The sequence below is a fragment of the Microcaecilia unicolor genome, chromosome 8 (genome assembly GCF_901765095.1).
Source record: "Microcaecilia unicolor chromosome 8, aMicUni1.1, whole genome shotgun sequence".
NCBI classification, from domain to species: domain Eukaryota; kingdom Metazoa; phylum Chordata; class Amphibia; order Gymnophiona; family Siphonopidae; genus Microcaecilia; species Microcaecilia unicolor.
The window spans coordinates 21,927,899-21,947,306 of NC_044038.1; the positions used below are offsets into that span (position 1 = coordinate 21,927,899).

Sequence of the window (19,408 nt, forward strand, 5' to 3'; positions counted from 1 at the left end):
GAATGCGGTATCTGATTGGAAGCCAGTGAAGTGACCTGAGGAGAGGGGTGATAGGAGTAGATGGGTTCTGGTGGAATATAAGACGTGCAGCAGAGTTCTGAACAGATTGAAGGGGGGGGATAGATGGCTAAGTGGGAGGCCGGTGAGGAGTAGGTTGCAGTAGTCAAGGCGAGAGGTAATGAGAGCGTGCAAGAGAGTTCGGGTGGTGTGTTCAGAGAGGAAAGGGCGAATTTTGCTGATGTTGAAGAGGAAGAAGTGACAGGTCTTGGCTATCTGCTGGATATGCGCAGAGAGGGAGGAGTCGAAGATGAGGGTGTTATCAACTAAGATAGAAAGTGGAGGAAGAGAAGTGGGTTTTGGTGGAAAGACGATGAGCTCGGTCTTGGACATGTTCAGTTTCAGGTGGCGGTTGGACATCCAGGCAGCAATGTCTGATAAGAAGGCCAATACCTTTGCCTAGGTCTCTGCGGTGATATCTGGTGTGGAGAGATTCAGCATAGAGATGAGATCAGGGAGCCCAGGGAAGAGGTGTAGATTGAGAAGAGAAAGGGTCCAAGGACAGATCCCTGGGGAACACCAACAGATAGTGGGATGGGGTGGAGGAAGATCCATGAGAGTGAACTTTGCAGGTGTGGTGGGAGAGATAGGAGGTGAACCAGGAGAGGACAGTGTGGCAAGGAGTAAATCATGGTTGACAGTGTCAAAAGCGGCGGCTAGATCGAGGAGGATGAGGATGGAGTAGTGGCCTCTGGATCTGGCAAGGAACAGGTCATTACAGATTTTAGAGTGCTGTTTCTGTCGAGTGAAGAGGGCAAAAACCGGATTGAAGTGGATCGAGGATGGCATGAGAGGAGAGAGAATCAAGGCAGCGGCTGTGAACGGCACGCTCAAGTATTTTTGAGAGGAAGGGTAGGAGGGAGATGGGGCAGTAGTTGGAGGGACAGGTACGGTCAAGTGATTTTTTGAGGAGAGGTATGACTACGGCGTGCTTGAAGGTGTCAGGGACAGTTGCAGTAGAGAGAGAGCGGTTGAGGATATGACAGATGGAGGGGTGACAGTATGAGAGATGGTGGTAAGTAAGTTGGTGGGGATGGGATCAGAGGAACAGGTGGTGCATTTAGAGGAGGAAAGAAGGCGAGCGGTTTCCTCCTCGGTGATGTCAGGAAAGGAGGAGAAAGAGGCCTGGGTTGGTTGGTTGAGGGAGAGGGTTGAAGGGTGAAGAGGAGGAGATGGCTTGCTAGTGAACTCAAAGTTGATCTTTTGTACCTTGTCGTGGAAGTAATCAGCCAGTGATTGAGGAGAGAGCGAGGGGGGGGGGGTGGGAGCGGAGGGCACTTTGAGGAGGGAGTTAAGGGTGGCGAAGAGACGACGGGGGTTGGAGCTGAGAGAATTGGTCAATTGGGTGTAATAGTCCTGTTTGGCAAGGAATAAAGAGGAGTGGAAGGAGGATAGCATGAATTTGTAGTGAAGGAAATCTGAATGGGTGCGAGATTTCCTCCAGAGGAGTTCGGCAGATTGGCCGCAGGAACGAAGGTAGCGGATGCAAGGGGTCAGCCAAGGCTGGGGATTAGTACGCTTTGTGGGACGAGGTGGATGGTGCGAGGGTGTCCAGAGCAGAGGAGAGAGTGGCATTGTAAGCGGAGACAGCCTTGTCGACAGACTCGGAGGACATGATGGAGGGGAGGAGATTAGAAATACTAGAGGATAAGGTGGGAGGGTCAATAGCCTGGAGATTCCTGGAGGTAGTGGTTAGAGTTGGATGGGGGGGGGGGGGGTGAAGAAGTGTGAAGGTGATCGGAGAGAGGAAGAGCTGAAGCGTGGAGATTGGAGGGGAAATCTCCACTGGCCTTACAGTATGTTCTGTGCCTAGGCCACAGGGAGGTAAACTGACTTCACAAGAGCATCAATAACCCTGGCTTGTGTGATTCCTGGTCAGCTGCTTTAGCCAGTAGGCATCTTAAAATGCTACCATGTTCTCTCTAAGCTTAGCACAAGGAGAGAAGTAACAATATTGTGAGACCTAGCACTGTAATCCCTATTAGCAACACTTTTTTTTTTAAATGTAAAAGTGCTGCAGTAGCACCTCTAGTACCAGTCATGTTCAGTTGCCAATTTTTCTAATTCAGTATGGTAGTGCTGCCCAAACTTTGCCCTGGAGGCATCTCCAGCCAGTCAGGTTTTCATGATCCACACTAGATATTTGAGGGATTTGCATGTACTACTGCATGCAAATCTTTCAATAGCCATTGTGGATATCCTTAAAAACCCTGACTGGCTGGAGTGCCTTCAGGACCAGGTTTAAAGAACCCTTACCATGGGATAGACAGATAAGGGCTTGTGCAGTTCTCCTTACTGTGCTAAAGATGATAGGCTCCATATTCCTCTGCCAAGCTTGTCCTACCTGTTGTGGCTCAGAGGTTGTGAGAGCAGGACAGCAAAGGAAGAGGATACAGACCAAGTCCTGTTGTGTACCATTCTGGTACAGTAAGAGGGATTATAGAAAGGTGGATGCCCTGGGGCAGGAAAGACCTTCAGCACAGAGAACTGGGCAAGAAGAAAAAAAAAATAGTTATCCTAGAGCTGGGGCAGAGAAAGCTGGGTACTGAACTTAACAGGGCCAGAAGACAGGAAGGGCTATAAACCGGAGTTAGTGGAACCCAGCAAGGGAAGGCTATTTCATGTCTGGGTCCATTCTACGCCAGTCCGTATCCAGAAAAACCTTTCATGCTAGAATGCCATAAAAATGAGCTGTATAAATAAAAGCATATGTCTGAAAGATTTGCTTTAATATCCCTGTAAGTGTAAGGTGTGTGCCACAGCGGGATATTTCCGTACAAAAAAATGTAACTATAATGAATACATTAGTAAATGAGGGGGGGGGACTTTTGGACACTAACTTTAATTTTATTTTTAAATTCAGGTATGTGTAAATTTTTATACCCTATTAAAAAAAAAAAAAAACAACCCTTCTGTTTTAACAGGGTAGTATAGGTGTTGTCTAGACCATTGTCTGAGGACAAGCAGGCCAGGTGAACTCATCTGATAAGAGTGCAATGTGGATGCTGATGAGCAAGATTAATATAAAATCCCACCATACATGCACTGGTCACTCAGTCTTTGTTTTACCACAGAACAGGGAGACCACATCATGATGATCTCTGATTATTAGTGCTTTCCTGTGTAGGTACTTATGCCCTTTTGCAATTATTCCTTCATCCCTCTTTGTTGTAGTTTCAGCTCAAAGTTGCCTATGTTTTTTTTTTTTTTTGCAAGTTGCTAGGCCTGGTTTTGCAGCATACAGGCTTCAATTTGAATGCTTTTTATTTTTTTTTACAGTTTGCAATTTTTTTTTTGAGGGGGGGGGGGGGGTGGGAGAGGGACTTATTGATGTCCAAAGAGAGCTGCTCTGGCTTTAAAAGGTGTGTCTAGCGTAACGGGATGATTTCCATGCCAGGCCTGCACTCTTGGGAAGGGAAATTGGACTTGATAGACCGCTTTTCTGAGGTTTTTGCAACCACATTCAAAGTGGTTTACATATATTCAGGTACTTATTTTGTACCAGGGGCAATGGAGGGTTGTGACTTGCCCAGGGAATTGAACTCTTGGGGCACTGGGTGGCTTGAGCCTGACCATAAGCTTAACTCCTTTTCTCTCTGCAAAGGCAGTTGAGGATACAGGTGTGGTAGGTCCAGCAGGGGAGAATTTTTGGGTCCTCAAAGGTCAGGCCATTGACAGTACCAGAAGCATTTACCTTAATGGTTGCCAAGACTGACTTCCACTGGGAGTGCACTGGCAGCAAGGTTGTCTCCATCATTTGCCATCGGGCACTGATGCTGACTGACCTGGCACTTAAGACCAAGGGTGAGTATGGGTTTAATGTCAGCACTGAAGGATGCAATGCTGAGCATCTGGGGAAGCCCAAGAAACATAATTAGCAGTTCAACACACAGTGCTAGGAGCTCTGGCCCATTGGCAGCAGTGGTACCAGGAGTAATGCTGTCCCTCTGGTAGAGATGCTGGTGTGCAAGTTGGAGCAGCCAGACGCCTGCTTCAGGCCACTTTTCTCCTGGCTCTCCTTCCTTTGTTGATGCCTTCTTTTGATAAGTAGCTCCATGCCATGCTCACAGCAGTTGCATTCTGGTCAGGCATAGAGGGTGCTTGCACCAACTGTGGGCTTCAGCCTGGAGCCTCCATTTATGCAGGTGGAAAGATCTTTGGTGCCTTGAAGGGTGTTAATATTGAGCAGTACTGCCCTCAAAGCGAGGGAAAGCTTTCCTGGAGTCTTGAGGGTACGGCTGTACCTTGGCCCTCCAGGGCATGGAAGTGGTTCTACTGAGCCGCAGCAGGCATAGATTCGGTTTGGTCTGAGTATGGTGCAGACTTGGACCCTTATTTCTTGACCTCTTTTGTAGGGTACCTTCTGATCCCTTCCCACCTTAATAAAAGTAAATCTCCAGCTGAGGGTCTCTCTTCATTTGCAGCAAGGAGATGGCTTCTGCCATACCATTTGGGCAGAGATGTTACTGTTCTGCATTACAAGTTGCCTACCTTAAAGATGCACTGACGAAGAACTGGAAATGCCCCTCTCCATGCAGATTGCATTGAAGAAGTTGGATATGCAGTATTGTATCCAGAAGGCTCCCACATTTGAGAGGGCACAACTACCTTACTACTCTGGTTTTCAAACGTGCCCTCAAAAGGAGCTCCTGGATTCATGTCTTGGTGCCCCCAGTTAGAGAGGCTTGGACACTAGCCATGATTGGGAAGAAGATTTTTCGGGCCTTGATGCTTACTGCCTTCACCCAGTCCTAGCATTTCATCACAATTATTTGTAACTAGTAAAAGAGGCCCATTCCCAAAAGAAATGAAACGGGCGCTAGCAAGGGTCCACGCCCCCCTCCCTCACCTCCCTCTCCTCTGATTTCCAGACCCCCGTGCCTCCCTCCCTCTCTGTCCCCTCTGAGTGCAAGCACGACCTATCCTCCGGCAGCCCCTCGCCTTCCTGCATGCCGTCTGTAATTTAAAAATTCTTACCTCGGGGTCTGGCGTCAGCAGTGAACACGAGCGGTGCTTCAGACTGCCTTCCCATGTGTCTCAGCTCTGCCTCTGGTCCCGCCCTTCCGGAAACAGGAAATGAGGGCAAGACCAGAGGCAGAGCTGAGACACATGGGAAAGCAGTCTGAAGCGCCGGTTGCCTTCACTGCAGACGCTGGACCCAGAGTTAAGAATTTTAAAATTACAGCCGGCACGCAGGAAGGCAAGGGGCTGCCAGAGGACAGGTCATGCTTGCATTCGGAGGGGAGAGAGGGAGGGAGGTGCAGGGCCTAGAACTCTGAGGGAAGAGGCAATTCTCTACTCACCTTTGCTGGCTGGTGCTGGGTTCCCTTCCCTCTCACTGATCTGCCCTCTGACATTATCACCAGGGCAGGCCAATGGGAAGTGTGTTATGAACCCAGGTATCAAGACGGAGGTGCAAATTATTATATAGGATGTTTGCTACACAGTACGCTTGCTCTTGCAGATTCTGTTCCTCAGAAGTAGGCCTTAGCAGTGGTGTACCAAGGCTGGGGACTGTCTGTCCCAAGTGCAAATCAAACTAGTTCCTCTATTTGGCCTGCTGCAGCCTCTCCGCCAGGCCTGAGCCTTCCTCCAGCAGCCTCCATCCCCACTGCTGCTTCTGCAGACTAGCAGTGATTGCGGTAAACAAAGCAAGAAGATCACCAGTTCTATGCTACCTTTAGCTGCTGATCCTACCCCTTTGATGTTACTGCCAGTTCTGGAGCAGAGTTGGCAGCCAGCGGTAGGTAAGGCCCCATTATTTGATTTGTTTTTTTGTTTGCTGCTACAGCTATTGGGGGAGGGGAGATGGATCCAGTAAAAAAGACAGACAGTGGATAGAAGGGGTAGAGATAGAAGGTAGACAGTGAATGGAAGGGTGGGTAAATGGGGCAGACAGAGGGAGGTAAGGCCCCATGATTTGACTTTTGTTTGTATTTGTTTGCTGTTACAGCTATTGGGGGGAGGGTGGATCCAGTTAAAACAAAAACAAACAGACTGGATAGAAGGGGTAGTGATAGCCGGCAGACAGTGAATAGAAGGGAGAGAAAGGGCAGCTGGTTGATGGAAGGGGCAGAGAGAGAGTAGACCCTGGCTTGAAGGGGCAGAGGACAGATCCTGGAAGGGAGAGAAAGGACATACAGTGGTTTGAAGGGGGAGATATGGCATGTAGCAGTTGGAAGGGGCAAAGGGCGTGGACATTGGATGGCAGGGAGAGAGAAGGCAGACACTGGCTGGATGTTCAGGCAATTTGTAAGTACGTTTGCAGAAGTATGTTGTAGAATCTACCAGTATTACAACCCATTTTCTACTGTTGGTCACACACTGAACTCGCTACTAGATTATCTCCATTATTATACTAGTGTAGAAATATATTAAAATAGAAGTGACTTTTGCGAGCTGAAACTTAACTTGGTTAGGTCACGATAGTGACTAGAACACAACTAAGGGTCCTCTTTTGATCTGATAGTCCCTGAATAAACAACTTCTGCTACCCTAGGGAAGGGGGGGGGGAGGGATACTACAACCAATCATTGGAGTAAAGCTTCCTAAAGTGGGGATACAGCCACAACTGATAGGTCAATTTGCACAGTCTTCGTAATAGAATTCATACAATTAATTTGCATGTCAAACCTGGCTGCAATGGTAGCTCATTGGGAAGCCATGGTTTAAAATCTTAACTCTAATCCTGTGAACCAGGAATGCACTAATTTGGCTGGAAGAACAAAGAATGCCACAACAGAGCAAGGTGGGGCTGTTTCCAGTGAAGGGTACATCAAGCAGATAATGGAAATAACACAAAATGGTGATACCACATCTAGGTTCTGCACATAAACCACTCTGGAATGGGGACAATAGTGAAAGCAGTTCAATTCTTCATTCACTGCATGTGTACCAAAAACCAACCAAACAATTTTAAAGAGTCTCATCCACCGTGTTTAGCTCTCTCTACAGTTTGGGTGGCATTGAGGTCCAATATGTTTTGGAGTAATTAGACTGCTCTGGGATAGTTTATACCAAAACCAACTGAATCTAATTTCTCCTTCCACACTTAACACCCATGCGCACAAAACACTACTACAGAGCAATGATTGCTTCAAGCAATGTCAAATTTGTTTCCAGAACTTATGAGGAGCTCTTTCTAATTAGCAAGTAATAGTTTAATCTACAGTTAAGAAATCTTATTTGCCACATTTCAAATGTGTGTTTGTTACTAAGAGCCCTGTTTACTAAGCTGTGCTGAAAGGGGTAGAAGCCAATAATATTCATATGGGTATCTACATGGTTAGCATGCGCTAAAAACGCTAGTGCACCTTAGTAAACAGGGCCCTAAGGGTGATGTTTTCAAACTGTTTAATTTTGGGGGTTCCGGTTTAATCATGTTACTAGCAGTTAGTTTTGGAATGGGGGGGGGGATTCCGAGGCCCCCCCCCCCAAGGTCGCTGCTGCTCCGCCCCCCCCCCCCCCCCCCCCCCCGGGCACTGTCTGTTATTGAACTTACATCGCAGCAGGCACATCAGCAAAGCTGCCATCGGGACAGGCTTCCTTCTCTGCCTGTGTCCCGCCCTCGTGTGATGTAAAGCGGCGAGGGCGGGACACAGGCAGAGAAGGAAGCCCGTCCCGACGGCAGCTTTGCTGATGTGCCTGCTGCGTCTGTGTGGTGCAATGTAAGTTCAATAAGAAAGACAGTGCTCGGGCCGGGTGGAGGGGCGGCGGTAGCAGTGACCTCGGGGGGGGGGGGGAGGGCGGAGCGGTTGCGAGTACGTCTGCGGCATGCGCAGTAGAGACTTTCCGCTCTGTCCCACCCCCCTCATCACGTATTGATGCAGGGGCGGGGCAGAGAGGGAAGTCTCTACTGCGCATTTGCGAGTGAGTACGACACTCGCCTTTTATATGTTTGATATGCAAACAAAGTTTATAAGATACAGCACATAAAATCTATGTAATCAACACCTTTCTTTTCATCCCACAGCCCATTACAAAACTTGTGGGTTATACCTGTCTTAAGGATCAAAAGCAGAAGGACCCCTCAGGATTGGGGGGGGGGGGGGGGGGGTTAACTCAAATTTATTAGATCTGACACGGCCTGTGGCGGGGTCTTGCAATAGTTTACAATGTCCTAAAAAAAGCAGAGACAGTGTTCAATTCTGAAGACACTGAAAGATTGCCGAGAAATGCTGCAAATACAACTGGATGCTTAATGTCCAACCAAATCGCATTAGTAGCCACAATTCTCACATGATCCCATGGTGGGGTATTTTTTTTAAACACTTATTTAATGCTTACAAAATTTCCAATGAATGAGATATGCCACCTTGTTGCCTTTCCGTATAAAAATTTTCTGTCATCAGCACTTTGAAGCCAGCCACGATTGAGTAACTGCTTCTAGCCTTTTCTTATAGAATCTATATAGGCCTGTTGTACCAGGTTTTTTTTTTTTGTTTGTTTCAATGCTTGCTGTAAACCATGGTACTGGGCTGCAACTATTAATTGGTCATCCTTCGATTTCAATTCCCTATTCATGGATCTTTAGTAAGTGACCAGTAACTACTACTACTACTAAGCATTTTTTATAGCGCTACAAAGCGTATGCAGCGCTGCACAAACAAAGAAGAAAGACAGTCCCTGCTCAAAGAGCTTACAATCTAATAGACAAAAAATAAAGCAAGCAAATCAATTAATGTGTAGAGGAAAGAGGAGAGGAGGGTAGGTGGAGGCGAGTGGTTACAAGTCAAAAGCAATGTTAAAGAGGTGGGCTTTCAATCTAGATTTAAAGATGGTCAAGGATGGGGCAAGATGTAGGGGCTCAGGAAGTCTATTCGAGGCATAGGGTGCAGCGAGACAGAAGGAGCGAAGTCTGGAGTTGGCAGCAGTGGAGAAGGGAACACTGGATGCATTTTATATTGTGTGGCCTGGCCCAGTGAGTGTGTGGAAACCAGTACAGCAAAACAAGCCGACACCGGCAGAATACACAAATATCACTTATCTTCAGCCCAAATAACATTTGCTGCTTTCTTCAGTGCTCTTAAACTGCATTGGTGTCTACGTCATGGAATCTTGTTCGTGTCGCAATCACATCCACAATTTTGTTGACATTTGATTGTAAAAGTGTTTCCTGTTACAACGTCTGGGAACGACTCATTTGGCTTTAAAAATAAAAGGAGTCCTCGATTTCATTCCCGTCTCCTTCCTGGTATAGACACAGTACTGTCTATGCATTAATGCCCCTTGGCGAAGCACACCCACTAGGTAACGCCACGGCTTTTCCTTTGGATCCTCAATTTCCTTCACCATTACCAGAGAAAAGAAACTGGATGATGTCAAATCATTACGATGAGCAGACTGCCTGCAAGCCACCAAAGCCCTAGTGCTAGGTATGAACTGACTCCCGCTCACTAGGCAAGCTCTACAAAACAGACCGTTTCCTCCTAATCTAAAATGAAACACGCTGTACCAAAAAAGGCTACAGAAAATTCTCCCTATAAAAACAAACTGAAGCTTAAGCTCAAACATAAAAGATACTTCCTATCCACTCTCAATATCCAGGGGGGGGGGGGGGGGGGGCTTTAAGCACTTCAGAACACCAAATCTACCCAATGGCAAAAAAAAAAAAAATGGTGGGGAGTTGGAGAAAGAGGACAGGAAGTTATTCTACTTCCTCAGAAATCACGACAGCTAATGCAGTTAATGCTAATTATCTCTATTCATATACAGGTTTCTTCCAAGTAGACTATTCTGGCCATCAGTAACATACCAGTCCGTTCAGCAGACATGTAGCTTTGTTCTGAATGAACTTAATTTTTTTTCTCTCTTCTAGAAGTGGTAGACTTAAAAGGATTTCACTAGTCAAAAATTAAAATATGTTTTCATACATTGCTAGCAGAAAAGTAAGAAAAGAATACAGTTTGCAAAATGCAAATTAAATATAAACACGAATACCAGCTTTTTAATATTTAATCGTTAGCTATCTAGTACCTCTCCCAGCTGAAGAGACACATTGGTAATAATGGGACAGCCTCAGTCCCAAACACTCGTTCTATTGACCTATAACGACAAACCAATTGTCTAATAAGCAATTGATACCGGCCCTAGGATAATAATTTTACCTTTCCATTTAGCCAATCTGATATACAACTACTATTACTGAAACTAAAGTTAAAATAGGCAAAAGCACTGAGCCTTGGGGCATGACAAGAAGAACCAGACAACCCTATTCCATGTTGACAATGCTTGGAATCAAAGCAGCAAGCCATGAACCCCTACTGTTGGAAAATGAGTGCAAAGTAAAAATAAGAGACAAGCTTTCATTTTACAATTTGTCAAAAAATAATAATGTTCTTACAGATATCTATACCTGGTTAAAAAAAAAAAAAAAAAAAAAAACCACACCATGTACTAGTTTGTATCGCCGTTGTATCGCTCCATGGTGCGACCGCACCTTGAGTACTGTGTTCAATTCTGGTCGCCGCACTTCAAGAAAGATATAGTAGAATTGGAAAAGCTGCAGCGAAGGGCGACTAAAATGATAGCCGGGATGGGACGGCTTCCCTATGAAGAAAGACTAAGGAGGCTAGGGCTTTTCAGCTTGGAGAAGAGACGGCTGAGGGGAGACATGATAGAGGTCTATAAAATAATGAGTGGAGTGGAACAGGTGGATGTGAAGCGTCTGTTCACGCTTTTCAAAAATACTAGGACTAGGGGGCATGCGATGAAACTACAGTGTAGTAAATTTAAAACAAATCAGAGAAAATCTTTCTTCACCCAACGTGTAATTAAACTCTGGAATTCATTGCCTGAGAACGTGGTGAAGGCAGTTAGCTTAGCAGAGTTTAAAAAGGGGTTAGACGATTTCCTAAAGAACAAGTCCATAAACCGCTACTAAATGGACTTGGGAAAAATCCACAATTCCAGGAATAACAAGTATAGAATATTTGTACGTTTGGGAAGCTCGCCAGGTGCCCTTGGCCTGGATTGGCCGCTGTCGTGGACAGGATGCTGGGCTCGATGGACCCTTGGTCTTTTCCCAGTGTGGCATTACTTATGTACTTATGTAATTGAAGTTTATATATGTTTTCCACCCCTGTGCTGAACTGCACTCTTTCTACAAGTTACTTCTCCCAAACAATGTTACATAATTGGCTTTATATAAAGTTTCTGTTGTCAATTCTTATAAAGCATAAAACATATTCAGTTTTTAACAAACATTTATTGTATCAACATGTATTAAAATACTTAATTTAAAGGGCAGTAATTTTTGAGCGATACAAATACAATAAGCAGCAGGTTCATCAATCTTTGTTTCACAACATTATGTTTCCTTTTTGGGATTGTGCGTTTCCTCTGCTGTACCTCTCTCAGGTATCTCTATGATGTTAAATAAAGCTTTATCCAGTTCTGTTTCTTCTCTGAAAAAGCACCAGAGCACAAATGCTGCTGATAATAAGCTAACTGGCAGAACCTTCCACCAGGGTCTTTTATAATCACTTCCAAAAGATTGGGCCACAGTCCAAACACGGTGACTGCCTTTACTTGTGGAAAATGGAATGGGGGCAGAAGCTTCTTTGTCTTCTGGATTTTCTTGGTTGGAATTTTCATGAATTCTTTGAGTTACAGCTTTCGTTCTAGAGACTTGGGCTGACCTACAAATAAGGCAGAAGACCATGAAATCAAGTTTGCTCTTTTTCTTCTTTTCTCTTTGTCTCGTGTCTAGATTACATTTTGTAATTTGTCTGACTAGTTTAGTTTTTCTACTTTGTTGGAATAAAATCTTAAAATGGTCAATAAATGATTCAGGTCATGCTATATTCCCACATGGCATTCGGTTTTAGATCAGCAAAGCACCACCTGAACCTTGAATCAGAAGGGATAATTAGGAAGTGAGATTATAAATTTTAAAACTATCCTTGGGGGGAGGGGTGCAGAGATCTCCGATATTTACAGCAGCTCCTTTAGGCCCTGATTATTTACTAAGAAGCCTTTTTACAAAGCTGTGGCGACCATTAACGTGTGCTTTGCGCAGGGCATGCTGAAGTGTCCTGTGGTAATTTGGGGATACGCTAAAAAATAAAATTAATAGGTGGTGGTAATGAGAAAATTTGCAACGTGGCCATTAATATAAAAAAATGGAAAAAAAAAAGTCAGCCATTTTACTCCAGCAGCAATAATGGCCTTAGCGCACGACAATGATCCACATAAGGTTGTGCTAAGGCCTCTTTTTACTGCTGCTTGGTAAAAAGGCCGTTAAGGTTCTCCCATTCCATGTACAAGGGAAAAGAAAGATTAATCAACTAAACATAGAAACATGACGACAGATAAAGGCTAAATGGCCCATCCAGTCTGCCCATCCTCTGTAACCCCTAACTCTTCCTTTTCCTAAGCGATCTCACATTCTTATCCCATGCCTTTTTAAAATCTGACACACTCCTCGACTCTACAATCTCAGCCCTTAATATACAACTGCAGGCCACTAGTAGAAATACACAGACAGCTACCCCCCAGCACAGCCTCACCACTACAACCTCTATAAGCCAGTCAGTCTTCCCTCTCACTGCAGCAGAAACAAAGCTCACTTGGGGCCAGATGCACAAAACTTTATGAGGCAATAACGAACAAGTAGTAAACCCTGGCATGCACTAAATATTTTTTTTCAGACGACGGAAGCAGCTAACGCAAATGGAATGCAGATGAGCAAATTGTGTAGAAACCCTATTGAAATGAGATGCACTAAGCTTTTCCGCTTGCCCTAACGCTGGAAAACGCCGGGAAAGCTAACGAGAAGTCTGTACCTCTCGTTGGGGCTGCGCAGGCTTCGAAAACTTATAAAATGTAAAAAAAAAAAATTGGGAGGGGGCAAAAACGCTCGTCAGGAGCGTCCTTTATGGACGTTCTTCACTGTAGGTATTATAGATAAAAAAACAAAACCAAACACGTCCTTTATTGACAGCCTTGCCCGCCCCCGCCCGGGGTCGTCGCCGCCGCTCCCCCCTGCATTGAAATCAGAACTTTTACGCAGCCCTGGCTCCCCTCCCTTCCTTGAAATGACAACTTCCCCACCATCCTCCGCCCCCGCTCCCCCCTCCACCGGGCCCTCGCAGCACCTCTCACCTCCGTTTGAAGGCACTGCACTGGCAACAACAGCTGATCGCCTCTGACTTCCCTCCTTTGCACCTGGCCCGCCCTCGTCTGACATACGTAACCTAAGGCACATTACCATCTTTGTAACTCTGAAATGGTAGATGGCTCTCAAGATACATCACCTATAATGCCACTCATCAAATGAGAAAATAAATCCTAAAACAAACCACTGGATTTAAATAGCATCATAATGCTCAATTAGTATTACTCATTGCATGCAAAAAGAGTGAACTGTAAAATGCCTGTTTTAACTACCATTGACATGAAGCTACAACAATCTTAAAAAAAGAAAAAAAAAAGGGTGTGTATACAGTGAAAGTCAGTTTATCAAATCATTAAATGAAAACGTTTTGTTCAAATTCAATGTTTTTAGTATAAAAGACCACCAATTGGTATTGTGTGTGTGTGTGTGTGTGTGTGGGGGGGGTGAAGATGACAATATAACTAAAATATTTAGTATCCTAACGACTTTCACATTCAAATTTTCATAATACCGTTTCATTCAGGTAATCAGGTCTTAGGGATGCATACTAAAAACAAAAACCTATTTTATCTACAGAAACAGGAATGCCACTAAAATATTTCCAAATGTGATGTTATTGCTTGCTGCCTTGATAGTTATTCTCCATTCAACAGTTTTCTCTCTATATCATAATTACATTCTGAATCAAAAACATTCCTCAGGATTATACGAATATATTATGCTGCTGACCTTTTAATTAATGCCCCTTGTCTTGCCTACGTGCGCATGAGCAGGCCTACAATTGGGATGGGGTCTGTCATTTCTATCTCTGTATACTAGAAAGTTAAACATTCTAAAAATATATATTAAGAATTAGAAGTTATGATTACAAGTTGTGTTTTTGTTTTAAAACAAAACGTATTAAAACAATTTAAAATGATTAGTAATAGAAATTAAATCTAAATAAAAAGCAGTTTTAAAAAATGTGTGTTCAGTACCAGGTATTAAAAACTCTCTTGCCATCCTCACAATAAACATCAAAGTAAAATTCATGTAGGTTAAAACTATCTTGTCAGGAGTCCTTACCTCAGACCCAAAGACCGGTAAAGATTCCAGCGCATAATCCAGTTTCTTCAGCTCCACAGCTACTACAAAAGCTTAAAACTGTAGCAAAGATCTTCTACAAGCAACCTAGCAAGCTCTCAATCATCTGCCCGAGCAAAAACTTCCTTGGTTCAGACCCACACACTTCATGTTACCTAAAACCAAGGTCGCCGGAAGCGGAAGTCGCGATCACATAGACAACTCGGCAGAAGGTTCCTCTCCCAGGAAGATACAGATCGAGAACATTTTGCGGTTGGCTAGGTTACGGAAATAGAGAGAGGTGGCTGGCAACATAAAAACAAGGCTGAGAAGCAACGGGCAAACCCATTCTTTAAAAAAGGATGGTGTGGACCTGTTCTCTTTCCTTTGCCTGTTTCACTAATCTGCTTTTCTATGAATCTGCATTTTCAAGTTGATTGAAGCCGGCATTTATTTTTCCTTCCCCTCTCACCCAATCCTAGAGATCCACTAAGAGATTCAGAATATCCATCACCAATAAAACAGGGTAACCGATGTGCAAACTCCAAGATGGAAAACAGACAAAGCAGAGACGTATAAGAAAAAACTGTATTTAATGGAAATTCGATGACAATGAAGCCCCTTTCTAATTTCATTGTCATCGAATTTCCATTAAATACTGTTTTTTTTTTCATATACGTATCTGCTTTGTCTGTTTTCCATATCCATCACCAATATACATGGGGTAGATCTGCATACATTGTGAAAAATAGGCATTCAAAGCCGTCTCGTGCATATTCGTTATGGATAGCAAAGTATTGGTGGAATGAAGACTGCACCAACTGAAGACCCAGCGCCACGTTCTAACCCAATTATCAACACCAGAAACAGGCATAACCAAGGATCCAACCTCCTTGGCCATAATGCTCTAAAATAATTCATATCTAGGAGGTTTACCACCCTGTTTATTTTCCGGCGCTTTTTGATTACATCACCAAAAAAGCCCTCCAGAATCAAGAGGAGCAGAACGTTGCTGGGCGAAAGTAGACGGCGGAGGAGGAGGTGTTGGTTGTTGCTAGGCTGCAGCGATCTGCTATTTGCTGAAGGAATGATTGATTCACGAGTATCCAATCGCGTACATCACCTTGATGAAGGCGAACGAGCCAATCTGAAGCCGAGGCTGCTGCTGGGTTTTTGTAGGGAAGGCGCGCCGCTGAGTGGAGCTGTGTGTGTGTCAGCGGAGCACGTGGGACTCGTAAGCCTGTAAGCTTTGGGTAGGAAGCGGACGAGTAAGGCATGGTTTTATGTTTTTAATCGGTAAAATAGCAAGAAAGTTTTTGCAGCAGGCACTTGAAAAGACCGTGGCTCCGATTCCGGGGTACTGTATACAGAGTAAAACAGGAGATACAGTCGGGCTTGTCTCTTTGCGCTTTAGTGCAGCCCCACTGTCAGTTGCTACTCTGTTAGCAGAATCTCTGTAGATTATTGTGTTGTTTGGATAGTTTTACCAGTGTGCAACACTTACAGTTTCAATTAATACTCTGTTGCTGTGGCGTCTTAGAGTTTAAAGTCTGGTAAAAGACAGATAAACAAACGCACATGGGTTTTGAGATAACAGCGAGGAAATGTTAAGCAACTAAAGAGGAAGGAACTGAGGGAAGAGCAGGTTGTTTTTGCATGAAAAGCAGTGATTGGGATAATACAGTGACCCATACTGGCCAGGTTGCACTGCAGAGGTATTACTGCATGCACTTATTGGCGTAACAAATACCACTGGACTGTGCCAGTGCAGCTAGTTATAGGTATTGTTTGCATATTTTTGCACCACTTGAAAGTGAGTTCTGCCATTTAGTTTATTATTTATAAATCCTTCTATATCTAGGTGGAGCACAAAACATCCGGAATCAATTAAAAACAGATTAAAAAAAACCCAATCTATCCTATGCCCATGTTTAGACACATGACAAACTATTATACAAAGTAGCAAAAACAGAAAGTACTTGCTTCTGGAGGCTCCATCACATCATGGACTACTAGAAATAGATGTTAAAAAAAGATTAAGCTAGATAGTAAGCTTTCACAAACGCAAAGGCTTAAGGTGGATCTAAATTTGCAAATAAAACATATTTAGTTACACATCTGAAAAAGAGAAATACATGGAAATTGGACTGCACAGAGGCAGAGGAATAGTGTGAATCAGTAAGGCCATTTCCTGGTGAACTCTTTTATCGTAGTATCATTAAGGCATGAAGGAAAAATTTGTTCTTGCACTAAAAGCACCTAAAGCTAAATAGCAGACATTTAAGTGGGACAGGGAAAGATGACCAAAATAATAAAGGGGATGAAAGGCTAAGAAGGTTAAGGTTCTTTAACTTTGAGAAGTGACAGCTGATGGGGAGGTGTGATAGAGCTCTATAAAATCGAGAGTGGAATGGGTAAATGTGCATCAGTTGTTTACTCTTTCAAAACAAATAGGATAATTTTTTTTCCAATTGGATGTGGTTAAGGTTAGTTTAAAAAAGGTTTGGACAAATTACTGGTGGAAAACAAAAATCAGTGGACATAAACTTGAGTAAAGTCACTGCTTATCCTTAGGAGGTAGGTAGCATGAAATCTTGCTGCTAATTGGGATCCTGCCAGGTACTTCTGAGCTAGATTGGCCTTGTTCAATTTGTTCTACTTATTTAACTGGACGACAAATTTGAAATAGGCCTACAATTTTTCACATTTTCAGTATCTCCTATGGGGAATTTTAAAGTTGGACGTACCCCTACATATTTCCAAGCTGCTAGTACTCTCCCAGTAGTCAAACTTCGATTTAAAAAGCAACAATGGGAGAAGCCCATGTATATTAATTTTTACCCAACTTGATGGGATCGGATCAAGAACATTTATTAGACTTCTTAATTTTTAATAAAAGTTTTGATAATTTAACCAAAGAATGTATCTGAAATTATCCACCCATAATGTTTTTGTAAATTTTGTCCTCCAGATTAAGGGCCCTGTTTACAAAGGTGCGCTAGCGTTTGCTAAAAATTATCGCACGCTAGAGACACCCATAGGAATATATTAGTGTGTGCTAAAAATGTTAGTGCGCCTACAGCGTGGCTTAGTAAATGGGGCCTTAGGATTTTAATTCATCAACACCATATTTAATCTTAAAGCTTCTGTTTTCTACTGAAAGAAATGACCTAATTGGTCTGCTGATGGCATTTTTAATTTCCCAGGATTTTTCTCCGTGAGAACATTAAGAATTTGAAACAGCTGACAAACAGAATTATCACTTGTATCAATTAATTTGCCATAATGTGCCTTTTTAGCAATTTAATATGTTGATTATATTTCCTATGCATCATACATACCTGATATGCTTTCAGTATTCTCTTTTTATGCCTTATTCTGTTATAATGCCTATAGTGTCTTTCAATACTTGTAGACCCTTATGATACCTACTGTACACCATCTTGGATGAATCTCTTCATAAAGGTGGTTAATAAATCCCAATAAGAAAAAAAATTGATGGACCCGGTATAGCATTTCTTCTTCTTATGTTATAAATGGTTTGCCCATAGCAGGAGAAACCTTTCAGTACAACTGCCCAGATCTTCTCTTTCGCCTCCTTCTTGTAGCAGTACTACTATTTATCATTTCTATAGCGCTACAAGGCATACGCAGCGCTGTACACCATACACAAAAAGACAGTCCCTGCTCAAAGACCTTACAATCTAGTTAAGACACGTAAACAGACAGAACGATTAAGGGTAAGGGAATAAATAGGTGAGGATAAAGGACAGGGCAAGTAGTAGTAGTCTGCTTTCAGTTTAATCTCATTTGGCATTTGTAAGTATACCGTCCTTATCCCTGCATAATTTGCCATCATATTGTGTGATCAGCCCTGGAAATATCAATATTATTCCATTAAATTAGTAACGTTGGAGTGCCTGACGTACTCAGTGATTGTTCTGAATTGCACAATGTAGAACAGCCATGCAAAGAAAATTTGCTTATAAATTTACAGATTATATATTAAAGTATATTCCACTACCATTTAGGGGCCCTTTTACTAAGATGCACTAACAGGTAAGACACGCATAGGAATATAATGGTCATATTATCATTTAGCACACACTAATCATTAGTGCACCTTAGTAAAATGACCCCTTAACCTAGTTTTCTTTTCTCGGTAATTTAAGGGTTGGTGTCGGTGAGCTGCACGGATCCCCCTTTGTGCATTTCTCGCTGTTTGTGAATCCAAGCTGTCAAGTGCATTTGACAGCTCCAATGCACTGGACCCCGAGCTCCCCCTCCCACACTGATAAAATTCCCTGGTGGTCTGATGGACCTCAGGCCCCCCTGATGCCTTCTGTCCCCCTCCTTACAAAATTCCCTGGTAGTCCAGTGGACTGCACCTCCCAACCCCCCACCCGGTGGTCCAGTGGACTGCACGTGCCCCGCACCCCAGCAAATGACCCTGGTGGTCTAGCGACTCCCTGCTCCCTTCCCCAGTACCTTAAGAAAAGTTGGGCAGGAGCAACAGCATTCTGGGATGCGCTCCTGCCCAACTTTTTTTAAAGTACCCGGGAGGGGAGGAGGGAGTGGAGGTCACTAGACCACCAGGGTCAGTTGCTGGGGTGTGGTCCACTGTACTGCTAGGGAACTGCTTGCAGGGGGGGGGTTACGAGGGGGAGAGGTAGGGAGCACAAGCAGCCTTTGCAGCTGTCTGCTTGTGTTTCCTTCCTTTTCCTACTCCAGCTGTAAAATTAGTTCATTAGAGGTAAGCACTCTGGAGCTGTGCATCGCCCGGAATGCTCATTAAAATATTAATGAGTTAATTTGCGTGAGGTTCTCTGTGGCTGCTAACGGCACATGTTAGAGTTATGGAAAACCCCTTTGTTCGTGGCTCGCTAAATAACGTTTGCTTTAGACTGGCTAGAACCAGTCTAAAGCAAACATTAACAGCACTGTCAGCTTTGTGCATCAGGCCGTTAATCATGATTGAAACAGGTCCGCATAAAAAGTCACAATTTTTGCCCTAGATATTTTTATTTTGTTCTGTTATCCCTGAAAAAGTCCAAATTCTGGGCGTGCCCGAATCACGCTTCCTTGCGGTTTAGACGAAGTGAGGAGAAAGCCGTATCAAATTTGAGTTTCAAAAATCTTGACTTGGATGTTTTCTCGTAAAAATGGCCATTT

At 43.7% G+C, this 19,408-nt stretch overlaps 1 protein-coding gene and 1 long non-coding RNA gene across 2 annotated transcripts in view; one reads left to right on the forward strand and one right to left on the reverse strand.

Annotated features, from left to right (window-relative positions):
* Window positions 1-11,608: 11,608 nt before the first annotated feature.
* On the reverse strand, window positions 11,609-15,184 carry LOC115476153. Its single transcript, XR_003943139.1, has 3 exons — window positions 14,240-15,184; window positions 13,904-14,006; window positions 11,609-11,696 (listed from the first exon to the last, which is right to left on the reverse strand). It is a non-coding gene; the product is annotated as an uncharacterized LOC115476153 (long non-coding RNA).
* A 216-nt stretch (window positions 15,185-15,400) lies between these two features.
* C8H7orf50 (chromosome 8 C7orf50 homolog) overlaps window positions 15,401-19,408 on the forward strand; it is a 292,879-nt gene continuing 288,871 nt past the window's right edge. Inside the window, exon 1 of the mRNA XM_030212353.1 lies at window positions 15,401-15,478. The gene's annotated coding sequence lies outside the window, so the exon portion shown is untranslated. The remainder of the gene's footprint in view (window positions 15,479-19,408) is intronic.